The sequence below is a fragment of the Pithys albifrons genome, chromosome 2 (genome assembly GCF_047495875.1).
Source record: "Pithys albifrons albifrons isolate INPA30051 chromosome 2, PitAlb_v1, whole genome shotgun sequence".
In the NCBI taxonomy this organism is placed as follows: domain Eukaryota; kingdom Metazoa; phylum Chordata; class Aves; order Passeriformes; family Thamnophilidae; genus Pithys; species Pithys albifrons.
Window position 1 is genome coordinate 105,536,040 of NC_092459.1, and position 14,354 is coordinate 105,550,393.

A 14,354-nucleotide genomic window follows, 5' to 3' on the forward strand; every position below is an offset into this window, starting at 1 on the left:
TATCACACCCTGGTAGCCAAGGAATCTAACATGATACCTGGGCTGCTCTCAGATGCATCTGGCCTTTCCCCATACCCTGTGCTTCTTTTCGCCAACCATGCTGCCAGCTTCACTCTCCCTGTGGTTGCTCAGCACCCTCCAGGACGAGTGCAAGTCAAGCTCCAACGCTCCCCAAGTCACAGGCGAGCACAGCCGGTCACGTCTGTGTGCTTTTCACAGGCAGTGGATTGTGAAAGCAGAGCAGCTCTCCTGACCCAGTAATTACTTCTGCTGAAAGGTGATGTTGGTATTTTATTCTCATCATTTTCTTCTTCAGAATGAATTGTAGTCACTAAAGTAATTAACAAGCCAAATGGGACTTGTGTAGCTGCTCAGGTTAACAGACAGTAAATAACTGTTCTGCTCACAGAGCTTTCCAAAGGAAATGATGGAGCAGTGCTTTCTTAGGACAAGGCCTAAATCACAGGGAAAACACCAGCCCTCTTTATGCAATTAGTCTCTGCCAGATGCTTGCTTTTTGGCATCTTCAAAAAGATTATCCACAGCAGGGATGTGTGTGTGGTCAATTGCTCATGGAGGAGTCATGGGCGAGCAGCAAGGGGAAGGACCGCTTCACCAAGCTCCAGCCACCTGCTGGTGTTCCCAAGGGTTCCATGCCTGCTCTTCTGCACCAGTCTTGTCTTTAAACCATACTCTCCGAAGGCAAAAGCAGACTGCCCTCCTACAGAAGACACCTACACTCTGGCACGCTGCTGGGAGGCAGCAGGAAGAAGCATGTTTTACTCTTGTACCTCCCCCATGAGCCACAGCTCAGCTCCCCACATCCCCTCTCTCACACCAGTGTTCTTCCATCTCCCCTTCCTTCCTGCCAGCCTCCCCATTCTCCCTCACCTGGGAAGGACATGGAGCATCTCTGATAAAGGCCTGGGATCAGGAATGTGGCCAGAAACAGCAGTTTAAACCCTCAGCCTCCATCCCTCCACCTGCCCCATTTGCTCTCAGCACATTTCATGACCCCACTAGCCAAAGGCAAACTTTTCCATGGAAAAGAATGCAGCACTGTGCAAAGGACATTTAGAGGTGGACACCCAAGTAACTCCACAGGCCACTGCAAAGGGCTTGGGGACAAACAGGAGGAACACACCAGTGACAGCCCTAAGCATCTTGGAAAAAACATACTCCCAGCTCTTCAGCAGTCAGCAGGAGTAGAGGCAAATCCCAGTCACAACCTGAACACATGGAAAAGGTGCAAAGAGTTGCAAATCTGCGGTGTCTCTTGGCTGAGTCCCCTCGAACTGCTACCTGTGCCAGGGCAGCACAGGAACCACTCACTCTGGAGATGTGAATCCCTCATCTCCAAACAAGGCACCTGCCCATGTGTCACCCCTTTCCAGGCAGCCTATGGTGCCTCTGGGATGAGGGGAAGTCACGAGAGTCATTTGTGCATCTTCCTCCCTGCTCTCATAGCTTCCTTAAAGGACAAAAGGGAGAAGAGAGGCCTTGAACACACTCTGGTCACAAGTCTGGCTGCAGTCTGTAAACTCACCACACTATTTCTGCTATGGGCAGGGACTGGAGAACCAGAGCCTGTGTGTTATTGTTACAGCTATTTTTAAATGCTTGGGTAAGAGTCAGCAACAGTATTGGTGACCATATACATAACTCAGAACAAGGCTCAGCTACATTCCTGAAGGGACAGAGCTGGGCATAGCCAGAGTGATAGAAAAGAGAGAAAACTTAATGTTGGATGGTGTTATTATGGGAGAAAGCCTTGCATTATTTTTCTGTAAGCTTTGGCACCCAAGCCCATGTTTGCAGACCACCAGGCCTCTCTGAGCATGCAGTGACCAACTACTTTGACACTCAAACACGTGCACAGCACAGCTGTAGAAAAGCCTGTTTATGTTGTAAAAAATTGACTTGCACAGCAAAGCATCCAGAGGCATCTGTATTCTTGCAAAAAGCACCAAGGGACAATAAATACAGTGAGATTCCTCACCTTTTATGGACTTCAACCTTTCTGCTTTTGGAACTAGAGGTGCCAACAGCCTCTTGCCAGCCAGCAATACCACTCACACAGAGGGAAGGGATGCCACAAGGGAAAGGGGCCTGTCTGGCCAAACAGGAGCTGTTACCAACAATAATAAAAGCTTGCTGCTACTAGAAGGATTTTCTGCCCGTGGTATGCCCCTGAGAGCATCCAAGGAGTCTCCACAGGGTCTTGCTGTCTCTGGAGCATCTCAATAACAACCAACCCTGACTCTGAGGCCCCAGTATCCCCAGGGTGGTTTACCACCCTCTCTGCACCCTCTCTTGGCTCCTTCCCCCTTCCCAAAGTGAATGCCAGGCTGGGGCTTCCCTCACTAAAATTGTGGAAGAGGCAGAGGGGTGTGTACTGTTCCCAAAGCAAGTGCTGTGGAGTACTGCAGAGTGGTGGAGCTGGGTGCAGCTAGTGGGATGCCCAGCATTAGAGGGCACAGGGAGGGAAGAAATGCCATCGGGATCCTGCCCAGATCTGGAAACTTCATTTTAGGCACTGCTACAGCATGTCCTCCTGCCCAGGCTACCATTGGTACATGTTGATTTCATACATGTTGATTTCAGCACAGATGTGGCACAGCATCTCGCTTTTTTGGCTGTCTGTGGGCACCAACTCCAGACATTCCTTTTTATCTTGTTGATTCAAAATAGCCCTTGGGCTGTTGTACTGCACTAGGAAAGCTTCCTGCTTCCTCCAGCATGCAGCCCCACAACTTCAGGTAGCAATAGGAAGGACCATTAGTGATGCACCAGGAGCACATGCCACCTGATGCTGAGGTCCTCCAGCATCTGCCTTGAGCTATCTTAAGGTCCCAAAATGACTGTCTGCACACAGTGATAATCCAATCTTGGCCTTGCTCTGTGCTTACCTCCCCTGTAGAGCCTCTTTGCATGCCATCTTCTTCTAGGCTCCCTTCAGAGAAGCAGTCTCCCTGCCTCCTGCCCCACAGCTGGAGACTTCCTGTGGCTAGACAAGTCTTCTTTCTCACTGGACTGAATAACAGTGCTTCTCAGCTCCGTCTTGCTGTCTGTATCTCAGGGCAAAGGTTAACCACCCCATGCCATAGAACTGAGCCCTTAAAAACCAAGGAGCAAGGCAAACTTCCACACAGCAGAGGCAAATTTTAGCATGCTGAGCCCTTCCTGCTCATCACCCAGGCACTGCTACAGCCACTACCCACATTGTGCCACTGTCCTTTGCTTGTGAGTCTGTTGAAGATTGAACATTTTTTGCTGAATTTCCACCATTACCAAGTCCCACAGATGCTCCAACTCCACTCCCAACCTAACCCTGCCTCTACGCTTCCAGAACAAACTAATTGCTTTTAACTGGGGGTTCAAGACTTTCCTCCTACTGCTTAAAGTGGGCAGAGTTTAAGTAGAGCAAGTTGCAATGGCTTGCTATGCTTAGCCACTCTTAGAATTCCTAAACACTTACAGGACATGGAAGATTGACACAGAGCTCTCTCCCTGCACCTGCTGACCTCTTTGCTGAGGTGGGATTTATTTCTTCTCCTTTACTTCTGACTCAGAGGAGTATCTTTATAGATGACAGCATGTTGGGATTTTATATGCTCTTAGATCTGAAGTGTGAGTTGTGTGTTGAACTTGTTTCTGTGCTTAGCGTGTTGTAGCTTCAAGGACTAATTAATGAGGTCAGCAGCTCCTGCCACCCTCTCAACAGATGTGTGTAATCGGCCAATTAGAGCGGGCATTGTCATGTAAACAGCATTGTTAACCAATTATCAGTGCCAAGGTGGCAGAGCTGCGGAGGGATTCAGCTTTTGAAGTGTATAAGAGTTTGTGAGCGGATGAATAAAGTTGCCTGTTGCTGCTAACTTCTGTGAAGTCGTCTCTGCAGGTCACAAACCCGCCTCCCTCCGTTAACAGCAGGGTGAGACATGAGTGGAGTATAGCCTTGCACTGTTTTCTTGACAGAAATTGCCATTGCATCCATGGCATTGTCATCCCCAGGAGCATGTGCCCTCTGCCCCAGCCCACAGGCTCCTCACAGAAATGTGAGATTCTGGCAGGTGAGCTCCTTTGCAGAGATACTTAGAAAAGTGGAGCATTTCTGAGTCACTGTAAAATTGCTGTGCTGGCACAGGATAGATTGGATCCTGCTGGTGCAAATGTGTCCCAGGTTGCTATCAAGCTTATTTGGGAACATTAATGAAAGTTTTTGCAAACTAGTGGCTTTGTGAATCCCAGGGATGTAGAGAGCTGCACAGCTGGATTTCTCCTTGCTCAGTGTAATGCTGAGATGCTTTCCTTGCCTCTTACTTTCAGCTATAGCCCTGTGCATTGCCCTGGCCTTTCCTTGCCTTAAGAGCTGTGATTAGGTACCCCTTGGCTGAACTCCTCCTGTACAAATGTCTTCATTTGTTTGCCCCATGTTGCTTCCTTCATCTTCTGAGTTCTTGAGGAAAAACATGCTCATGCAGGGAGCCTTGCAGGAGACCTGCTTGCCTTGCTCTTAATCAGAAAATACACACTTCTTTCAGCAGCTCAAGAGAGCAAAAGATGGCAATAATACCTCTTACATTACAGTTGTTATGTTAGCAAGGAAGAAAATGTTATTTATTTTTCCCTGACAACACTTGTCCTACTTCTGTTTTCCATAATGCATTAAGCATTAGGAGGCACAGCTCTGCACATAGTCCAGCTCACAAGACTACCAAGTTGAGGACATTGTTCAGCAATACAGCACAGTTTTATTTGTGGATGAAGGGCAGAAGTTGGTGAATTCTCCTACAATTCCTAGCTGGAAGAACACAGACATGCTAGTAAAACCCATTAAATGCTGAGTTTGGTAAAATGCTGCCCTCTGTATCCTGAGTTGCTGTGCCAAGAAGACCTGACATGAGGTTGTAAAATCCAAACCATGAACTTCCTGAAGACCACTCAGCAGTGATGGGCATCTTTATATCTATTGCTGTCCCTCAACTATCTGGAGAGATCTCTGGTACACCTGTTGTTCACCAGGTGTGAATGTCACACTAATCAAGAAGAGGACACAGAGGACACAATGTTCTACCTCCTACCCCAAAAATAAACCCTTGGGAAGAAGGGAAACCACACACACCTCAAAGACAGCAGGTTCCCCATGGTACTCTCTCTTCCTCTCCCCACATAGCTGCCATGATGGAAGAGCTACTCATAACTTAGCACCCTGCAGGCAGAGACAAAGAGAGATCTGAGCTCCCCATGCATGTTTGTGGGAGCATTAGCCTTGATTTTGTCCAGACAGGCCTGCAGGGAGTGGCCATATGTTTTGAAGAAGAGGGAAATGAGACCAAAATGTCAAAAAATTACAGTAGTGATAATTTAGATCCATTACTAATTTTCTGCTTTAATGAAGAGACTCAAATATCTCAGTGCTTGAGTGACCACTCCAGTTCTCAAAAGTCACTTGAACAACTGCTCCTTCTTCTAAAGTAAAAATCAGCCTGTCGTTATAAGCTTGGAGAGAACATGGAAACACATCTTTCCTGGCAGAGTTGTAATCCATGTGAGAAGGTTTTTCCTCTGTCCCACTCAGGAGTGGAGAGATGCTCGGGCAGGGAGCTGGCAGCTTCCTGCAAAGCTTGTCCCAGGGTTGTTGGATCCTCCCCATGGTTGAGGCAGCAAGGGTCCCCTGGAATGGCAGGATGCAGGAGAGAAAGAGCTCAAAATGGCTTGCTGGGCCTAAGAAGTGAGGGGAACAGCTGGTGGCTGGGTGCATCCCAAGAGGCAAAGCAGGCTGCAGATGAGCTGTGCTGCAGCACAGGTGATTTACCTCACAGGCACCCCATGCCAGGGTGGGGACAGCACTGCCAAGGCAAGTTGTCCTCTAGTATTTTGGATGAGCTGGAGCACAAAAATGAGGTGCTGTCACTTTCCTGCTCTCCCCTGACAATCACCACTCTCCACTTGCTCAGCAGCCCGAGGGGAGCTCATCACCCCAGGAGCAGCATGGGGGAGGCAGGCAGGGAGGAGGCTGCGACCACCCTTCCTGATGCACCCAAAGCACCAGTCTGTCCAGCCACCTGCCACAGTCATCCTGTGTCACCCGTCATCCTGTGTGTCCTCCCCTCACAGCCACTGGGCACTCTAGGGCAGAAAGACATCATGTGCCAACCCTGACAGAGAGAGAGAGAGAGAGAGAGAGAGAGAGAGAGAGAGATCTCTGACAGCTCAACCAGACCCCTAGTCCCCCCACCAGGGACAGGACGGGCAGACCCCAGCTGGACACAGCCAAATTTTTCAAAGCAGGGCTGAAAGGAGAGTTTGCAGAACTGGTTTGCCTGGAGACAGAAACCACAGCACTGGTCATAAATTCAACTCAACCTTCCTTCTGCCACCCACGCCATGCTTGGCACCATAAGCTGGCACTGCCCCAGCAATGCAGAGCCCTTGTGCTGGTGGCTCAGACCTGGGTCACTCCGGGGCTCAGCAGCTGGAGCCTCCCAATCTCTCTGTCTCTGTCGTAGTTCCTCACAAATTCAATGGCACAATGCAGCTACACTACTTGAAAAGCCATATTTGTTGGTATGACTCTTTTATTACTGTCAATTTATATATATATTTGTTGATAAAAGAGGTCATCTTGGGAGACACTTCTAGTCTACTGGGAAATAATTGTCCGATGCTGTATATTCTGTACATGCTGTATAAACAAAGCAAAATATTTAAATCTAAGTGTTTGGTGGACTCGGTGGCATGTGCTGCAGAGGGAGATTGGGACCAGACAAGTCCCTTTCTTGGGCCACCATGGCTCAGGCTCGGGGTTCCCAGCAGTCACAGTCCTGCTGGGGTCCTAGAGACAGTCTGGGGCAGGATCTGGCCATGGTGCAAGGGTGGCCTGTGGCTGCCTCGGTGCTTTCCCCATGCAAAGGTGAAAAGGAGGTGACTCTGCGAGTGAAAGCGGCTGCACTTGCCCTCCCTCTTGGGGTACAGCACAGAACTGGATAACAGCTTGTTTTGTCAGGAACTCTCAGCACAGCATGCCCAGTCAGTCACCTGCTCCCCAGTTCTCCTGCCCAGGGAGGACACCCTTCAGCCACCACTCAGCACGACTTCTCTTAGCCTTAGGGGTCAGAGAGAAACGATTCCCCATGGGAAGATGGCCAGTGACAGCATGGACTGGCTCCGAGCATCCGACTTCTTCAGCTCCTTCCCACGCTAATCCTGTGCCACGGCACCATCCACCCTCGCTAGTGTGTTTTACAGCAGCCACAAGCTGTGATCTTCTAACCTGACACGCTGTTAGAAAACCTGTTTCATATTTTCCATGGTATCAATCTACAACTTTTGAAATTATTGGACACAGTCGTGGTAGCCTAAAAGTTGTGCTGAGCTCATATATTTTTATATTTGTGGTGTTTTCCTATTAATAGAGAGTAGTGATCCAGTAATCCTATAGCTGAAAGTGAACTATTCAAAATAAATATATGACTGCAGAAAATATTTGTAAAAATAATTTATTTGAAATATTCTGCCAAAGATAGCTCTCTAATGATCTGTAAAATGTCATTTCTCTCTTTTTGCTCTGAATGTCATTGTGAAAGGACCTTTCTCCCCACATCTTTTAAAGACTTTTTTTTTTTGTATCTTTAAGGGCAAATAAATATGCCAATGATTTTTTTACTAGAGCAGTAAATAGGGTAGTAGGGAGACACGAGACAGCTTTTTAAAGGTGATAAACAGCATCAGTAACAATCACTCTGAAAATCCGGTTTCTCCCATAGTTCCTCTGGCTGACAGATGGGTTTTGAAGCCTGGGACAGTTGTCCCTCAGGAAGGTTTTGGCTGCTGCTGCTGTGGCTGCTGTGGCTGCTGTGTAGATTACTTTTCAAGAATCTATTTGCAGGCTTGGGGCATTTGGATTCCCTCACATCCAAACTTCAGCCTCTTCATTATTTATGGGCATGATATCCTTATGAGCCCTTAATAAGCCCTGTGGCACATGGGGAACCCTCATCCAAGGCTTTGTGGGGCTTCAGCCTCACAAAGTCTGGCTGCTTTCAAAGCCATTCCCACAACACACCTGGCACCTGCCAGCAGCCCTGAACCAGTGGCAGAAATAATCCTGCTGACACCCAGATCAGTCCCCTTCTTCGCGTGGGGATGGGACTAGGGAGACCCAGCCAACATGGGACATGGTACCTTAGCAAGAGGACCTGTCCCTGCAGGTATTCAGTTAAAGCAGGGGATGTACAGCCCTTCACCAGGCAGAAGCTGCCAAGATTAGTCTTTCAGAAATTATTAGATTTTTTTTCTATTATGAAGAAAAATCTTCTTCCCCTTCTTCTTTTCTTCATTTTGAAAGAACTTTCCAATACTAAGAAAAGCCTTTATTATCTTGTGTGATCCCCAAATCTGCTGCAGTGGAAATATATCCTCAGCCATGTCCATTAGGCTCCATGATATCAAAGAGATTTTTGGCTCAGATTTTTTTTGCTTCTAAGCAGATTCACAGTTTCTTGAATGTCTTATTCAAAAAGGTCTGGAGGAATTAGTTGGTAAATAAAGGAATGAAAACCCTTTTCCAGTGAATGTGTTTCCACATACAATTCACCTTTTGACTCCCCAAAGGTCAGGCATGTGTGTAAGTGCTTTATTGGACAGGTGCCCAGAAACAGATATGGGAAAATCAGTTCCCAAGACATGGGGGTTGTGTGGGTGTGATGGGAGCACTGCTGTCCATCAGATGTGGGTGGCACACTCCACAGCTGTGGGATCTACGTGCTAGTGAATCTTTGTTCCTCTTTGCAAGGAACTCTCTGAATCTGGGATTATGCAGCTGCTGCATCACAGGGAAATGCAAGCAAGCCAGGGAAGACAATGGTGAGAAGAATTGGGTTTCTGATCACTGTGCATTTTGTTAATTAGTGAATTCAAATAGTTTTATTTTTACCAAAAATGAATAATCTTTATTCCAGTAAAGACAACTGTTGACTTGATATATATATAGATATATATATATAATTTGAATGGTTTATATCCTGTTGCTCTAACTACATAAAATGGAAACATGTTGCAAGTTGTGTCATTCCAATGTACAAAATAAATTACTTTTCCCTGCATGCTGCCTGGGTATGTTGTGATTTAAGAGTTATATTTGAATTGCCTTATTCAAGAGGTTGTATGTTACCTAACTGGGGAATAACCTGGCACTGTTCATCACATTACATTTGTACTTGATGCTGTGTTATGTCAAATTCAGACGAGTTGTCTGTCATCTATGTATTTTGTGGGAGACCTTTTATCTTGTTAAACTGTGATATGTAAACCTTCATTGCCTGAAATAGTCACAGTTGTATAAATCAGTGTCTTCAGTTGTTTTCCTAATTTTATCACAACTCTGAACACAAAATATAGATGTTTGTAAATTCTTCATTCATTTCGTCTATTTTTATCTATGAGGCTATTTTAATCTGGCAAAGCAGCAAGATAAAGCAGCTTCCCTGGAATTTTTCAATCAAGACTCAGTTACATTTTTATCCCTCGGCAAGAGGCAACAACCAATTTTCAGCAGCTACAATTGGAATTAGGGATGTCTGTTTATTGCTGTTATCTTTCCTGGCTCAGATGGGCCATTATCACTGCAGAACACAATGATTAATGACAAGCCAAACGTGATGCTTCTGCAGTGACAGCGCTCTGGGGACCAGGCACTTCTCAGCATCTTCTTCAGGCCCCACACCTCTGCTGTGCCACAGGCTGGGGGGGAAGGGAGAGGGGCAGGCGTCCCTGTCACAGCCAGACAGCCCAGAGGAGAGAGGGGAGAGATGCTACTACTGCAGGATGCTTTTCCTCCTTACACAAGGCACCCCAAGCCCATGCCATCTGCCCTCCCATACAACACCCCAGTCACAAAGCTGCACCTTGGCTATTCATTAGCCCCACAGCTGCAGCAGGTTGCTGAAAACTAGCATCCCACCCTGACACTGTATCCTGCAAAATCCCCCACCACGGCTGTTCCTACAGCATCTGCTGAAGTCACACATGGGGTTTTTTCTAGCTTTCATTTTCAGCCATGGGATCATGGGGGTTGGTCTCTTCTCTGAGTCAGCAACAGGACAAGGGGGCATGGGCTTAAGCTCTGCCAGGGGAAATTTAAGTTGGATATCAGAAGAAAATTCTTTCCAGAAAGAGTAATCAGGCATTGGAATGGCCTGCCCAGAGAGGTGGTGGATTCACCATCCCTGGAGGTTTTTAAACTGAGATTGGACTGTGGCACTGCATGACATGATCTAGTAAATGGACTGGGGTTGGACCAAGGGTTGGACCTGATCTCAGAGGTCTTTTCCAACCCAATCGAGTCTATGATTCCACAGCTGGCTAACTGTAATGTGCTCCCCAGCTAGACACCAGGATACACTGTGCAGGTCAGATCCTTTGGAAAACGTGCTGCACTGTTGAAGGAAGCAGTATCGGGTAGGTACAAATCTGTTTCAGTGGTGACACAAGGACAAGAGGTAACCCAACACGTCAGACAGCAAGGGTCACTAGGTCTGTCCCCCACCAGGCAGACACACCTGGCTGCAGCACAGTGCAGGAAACAGGTCTGTCTGCAAAACAGCCCTGCAGAAGCCCATCTCCAGCTTGCAGATGACTGGAGCATTTCTGGACATTTCCCCCTCATGCCTAAAAATCCCAAATAAAACAGTTGTTGAGATTGTTGCCCGTTCACAGAAACACAAACCGACAGAGTATCAGTTTATGCGGTGCTTTATTTGCTGGGCCCGGGAAACCTGGGGACTATTGTCCTAAGCCAGGGTTCCAACGAGCCGTTCTCGAAGACAGCTTTTATACTTTTTCTACAGCGTTGTACGTGCACAAAGACACACGGTCTCGTTCATAAATCAGTTACATAGGTTATATGTATACAATTGATGTCCGTCTCCAAGGGTTAAAAATCTACCACGCTCGTCTAACACAGGATTCTGGTTAATTAGGTCCCCATCACTAAACCTTTTACATATGTTGATTCTAATCTTATCTTTAAGCAACAGTTTGTTTTCTTCCTCAGGTTCTATTTACTTCACTAATCGCTTTAATTATTGTTCTGCTGTTCCTAGCAAGTTCCCAATAGTTTCTGGGCCCCCACTACTGTTTCAAGTTACCTCACCACAGGCCCAGTTAAACCCCGTAAACCTTAGCATAACTACTTCCACAGTTAGATTTACAAATATATTTGTAACAACTCCCCCCTTTTGAGCATCCTTCGAGCTTCTTTTTCGCAAGGATGCTCAATCATTCAAATAGTTGCCTCCGAATAGGGCGGAGGAGCTGACATATCAGGATTCAAAGCTCCCGGTATAATCATTTCTTTCCGAGTGACAGCCTTGATTACTTGGCGTGTGTGCTGACTTTCTTTTAGAATCATTCCTAAAAGACACTTATAAACAATTAAAACTGCCACAACAATTATTACGATTGATATTGCATACTGTATAATCGAGGAGAGCCAACCAGAGACCTGGATTCCTAGGGAACTAAAGATTTGTCCAATCCAGTTATGTTCTGCTTCTTCTTTTACCTCACGTACCTTATTTTCGATTTGTCCCAATTGACGAATGTCATTCTCGACATCTTGAGTAACATTAGGGATATGTATACAGCAGTGCTCATTTCTACCATGCAAATACCCACAAACACCGTGTTCTTTGAGAAGTATCATGTCCAAAGCCATTCTATTCTGTAAAGTCATCCTAGAAGTAGCCTGCAATTGGATATTTATAGCTTTGAATCCTTTCCTGGTTACCGCTGCCAATCTTTCAGTTTGACTCATTAATTTAAACAACATCTCCCTATTCCGATAGGAGGCAACTGGTGCAAACAAAGATTCTAGAGCCCACCCAAATTTAACTCCCCCTGAGGGTTCATGCCAACCTTCTTTATCTAATCTTAAATCCTGCAAATCCTGATCCACACTTCGTCTACTTCGTAGTTGTTTTTCTTCCTTAGTTAATTTTGATTCCTTCCAAAAAGGGCATAATGTAGGAATTCCTAAAGTAATTTGTGTAATCAGTCCATCTAAGGGCAAGTGAGTTGTCCACTGCCCGTGTCCTAGTACCCATACTAAATTTCCCGGGCTATGTACAGTTGAGTATTTACAATTAACAGCTTTCTCTTCCTGTTCTATAGTAATATAATGTTTATATCTTCTACACTCACATCCCCACTTCAATACCATTTTTACGGGAACAAGTCCTATCTGATCCTCTGGAGTGTCGCATGTAAATACTTGGGTACAATTCCATTCTTCTAGCTGCGTATGAAAATACCTGGAAGAGGTTTCAGTGGTAAAAACCTTTAGGTGTGACTGATCTTCTGTTCCTGTCCACTGTATGCACCACTGCACCTTGCTAATATAGCTATAATGCTCCGAAATACTAGAACCCCAAGTAGTTTTCCATTTTTTCCAGATATCAACATCATGAGTAACATTCCGGCATTCTATAGTATATTGTTGTTTTCCCCATTTTATATTTTGTCGTGGTGCCCCAGTACGGGCGTGATCACAGGGTTCATCAAAAGGGGGTTCGATATAACATCTACCTGTGTCCCTTAGCCATACATAATACGTAGGTTTCCTTTTGCACTCTGTTTCTGTCATTACCCGTTTAGTCAAACATATATCAGCTCCTTTCAATTCTGGTCGAGGTACTTTTCCAAATATTTTATGACATGTCCATGAAAAATTCTTGCCTGATAATGGCATAACAGTTACGGGGATTATCCCCCACGGAATAGGATCACTTGCAGTCCGGGGAATAGGTAAACAGGCGGTAATCTGAGATACATTTTGTATCAAACCAAAATCTCTAATTAGACTTATCACTAAGTTTTCACGATGTCCATATTCCTTTTCCCAACCTACCCCTGAATTCGGGGAGTCAGTGACAGGTTCCTGATCAGAGGAACCTATCACCCGTAACTCTACATTTCCCTGGTCCCTACTACTTTGAACTGTTATTGTACATGTATAGTGTCCCGTCCACATTTTTGTAGCTTTCGGTATATGCATGATAGAAGTGCCCCTTTGCATCCTTTCATCCCAAGTCAATTTTGAAGTCAATTCTTGATCGTCATCGGCCCCATCCCATCGAGCCTTCTATCTAGCTTTAATTTCTCGGAAACCAACTCTCTGATCGCAAATAAATAAACAAGTTAGATTGACAGCGTTCCCTTCACGTACAGTTACATAAGACCTTGGAACTTCAACGTTACCACTCCTCCCACTGGAACAATCCACCACCATAATATCAGGGCTGACTTCGCAATATTAATCGGGTGGGTGACAGTGGTTCTACTGTCCATTTCAGAGGAACCTTTTTCACCCTGGTGTAATGGATCCAGTTGTCGATCCCTTGAACCTTGACGGCGGTATATGTAGTCATGATCACTTGGTGAGGTCCGTCCCATCTCTCCTTCAACGGCTCCTCAGACCACTTTCGCACATACACCTGGTCACCCGGAAGAATATCGTGTGCTGGATTCTCCAGGGGTAAAGGCCGATTCTACTGCAACGTCCCTCTGATTGCTGTAAGAGTTTTATTCAGAGCCAAAACATAATTAAGCAACATTTGATCCCCAGTTAAATGAGGGTCCCCCTGATATGTAGCAGCATGATAGGGTTTCCCATACAAAATCTCATATGGGCTAACTCCCACCCTTTCCCTGGGTTTAATTCTGATTCTTAGCAGAGCTAAAGGCAATGCCTGCGGCCATTGGATTTCTGCTTCTTGGCAAATTTTTGTAATTTGATTTTTCAATGTTTGATTCATCCGTTCTACCTGTCCGCTAGACTGAGGCCTCCAAGGGGTATGTAAATCCCAGGAAATTCCCAAAACTCTGGAAAGATCCTGAACAATCCCAGCCACAAAGTGGGGTCCCCTATCTGATGAAATTCCTAAAGGCACTCCAAACCTCGGAATAATCTCCTTTAACAGCGTTTTAACCACCTCCTTTGCCTGATTAGTTCTGCAGGGAAAAGCCTCTGGCCATCCTGAAAAGGTACACACATAAACCAACAAATGTTTAAAATGTTGGGCTTTAGGAAACTCAGAAAAATCCACCTGCCAACAATCCCCAGGCTGTGGCCCCACTTTAATTATACCCATTTTTACCTGTTTCCTTACCACTGGATTGTTTTTAATACATACCGCACACATGGCATTGATCCTCTTTGCTAATGTTAACATCTGGTTTGAGAATATTTCTTTCTTTAAAAATTTTACTAACGCCTCTGCACCCCAATGGCACTTATTGTGTTCCACTTCAAGCACCTGCTTCATGATTTTTACCGGCAGTATCACTTGACC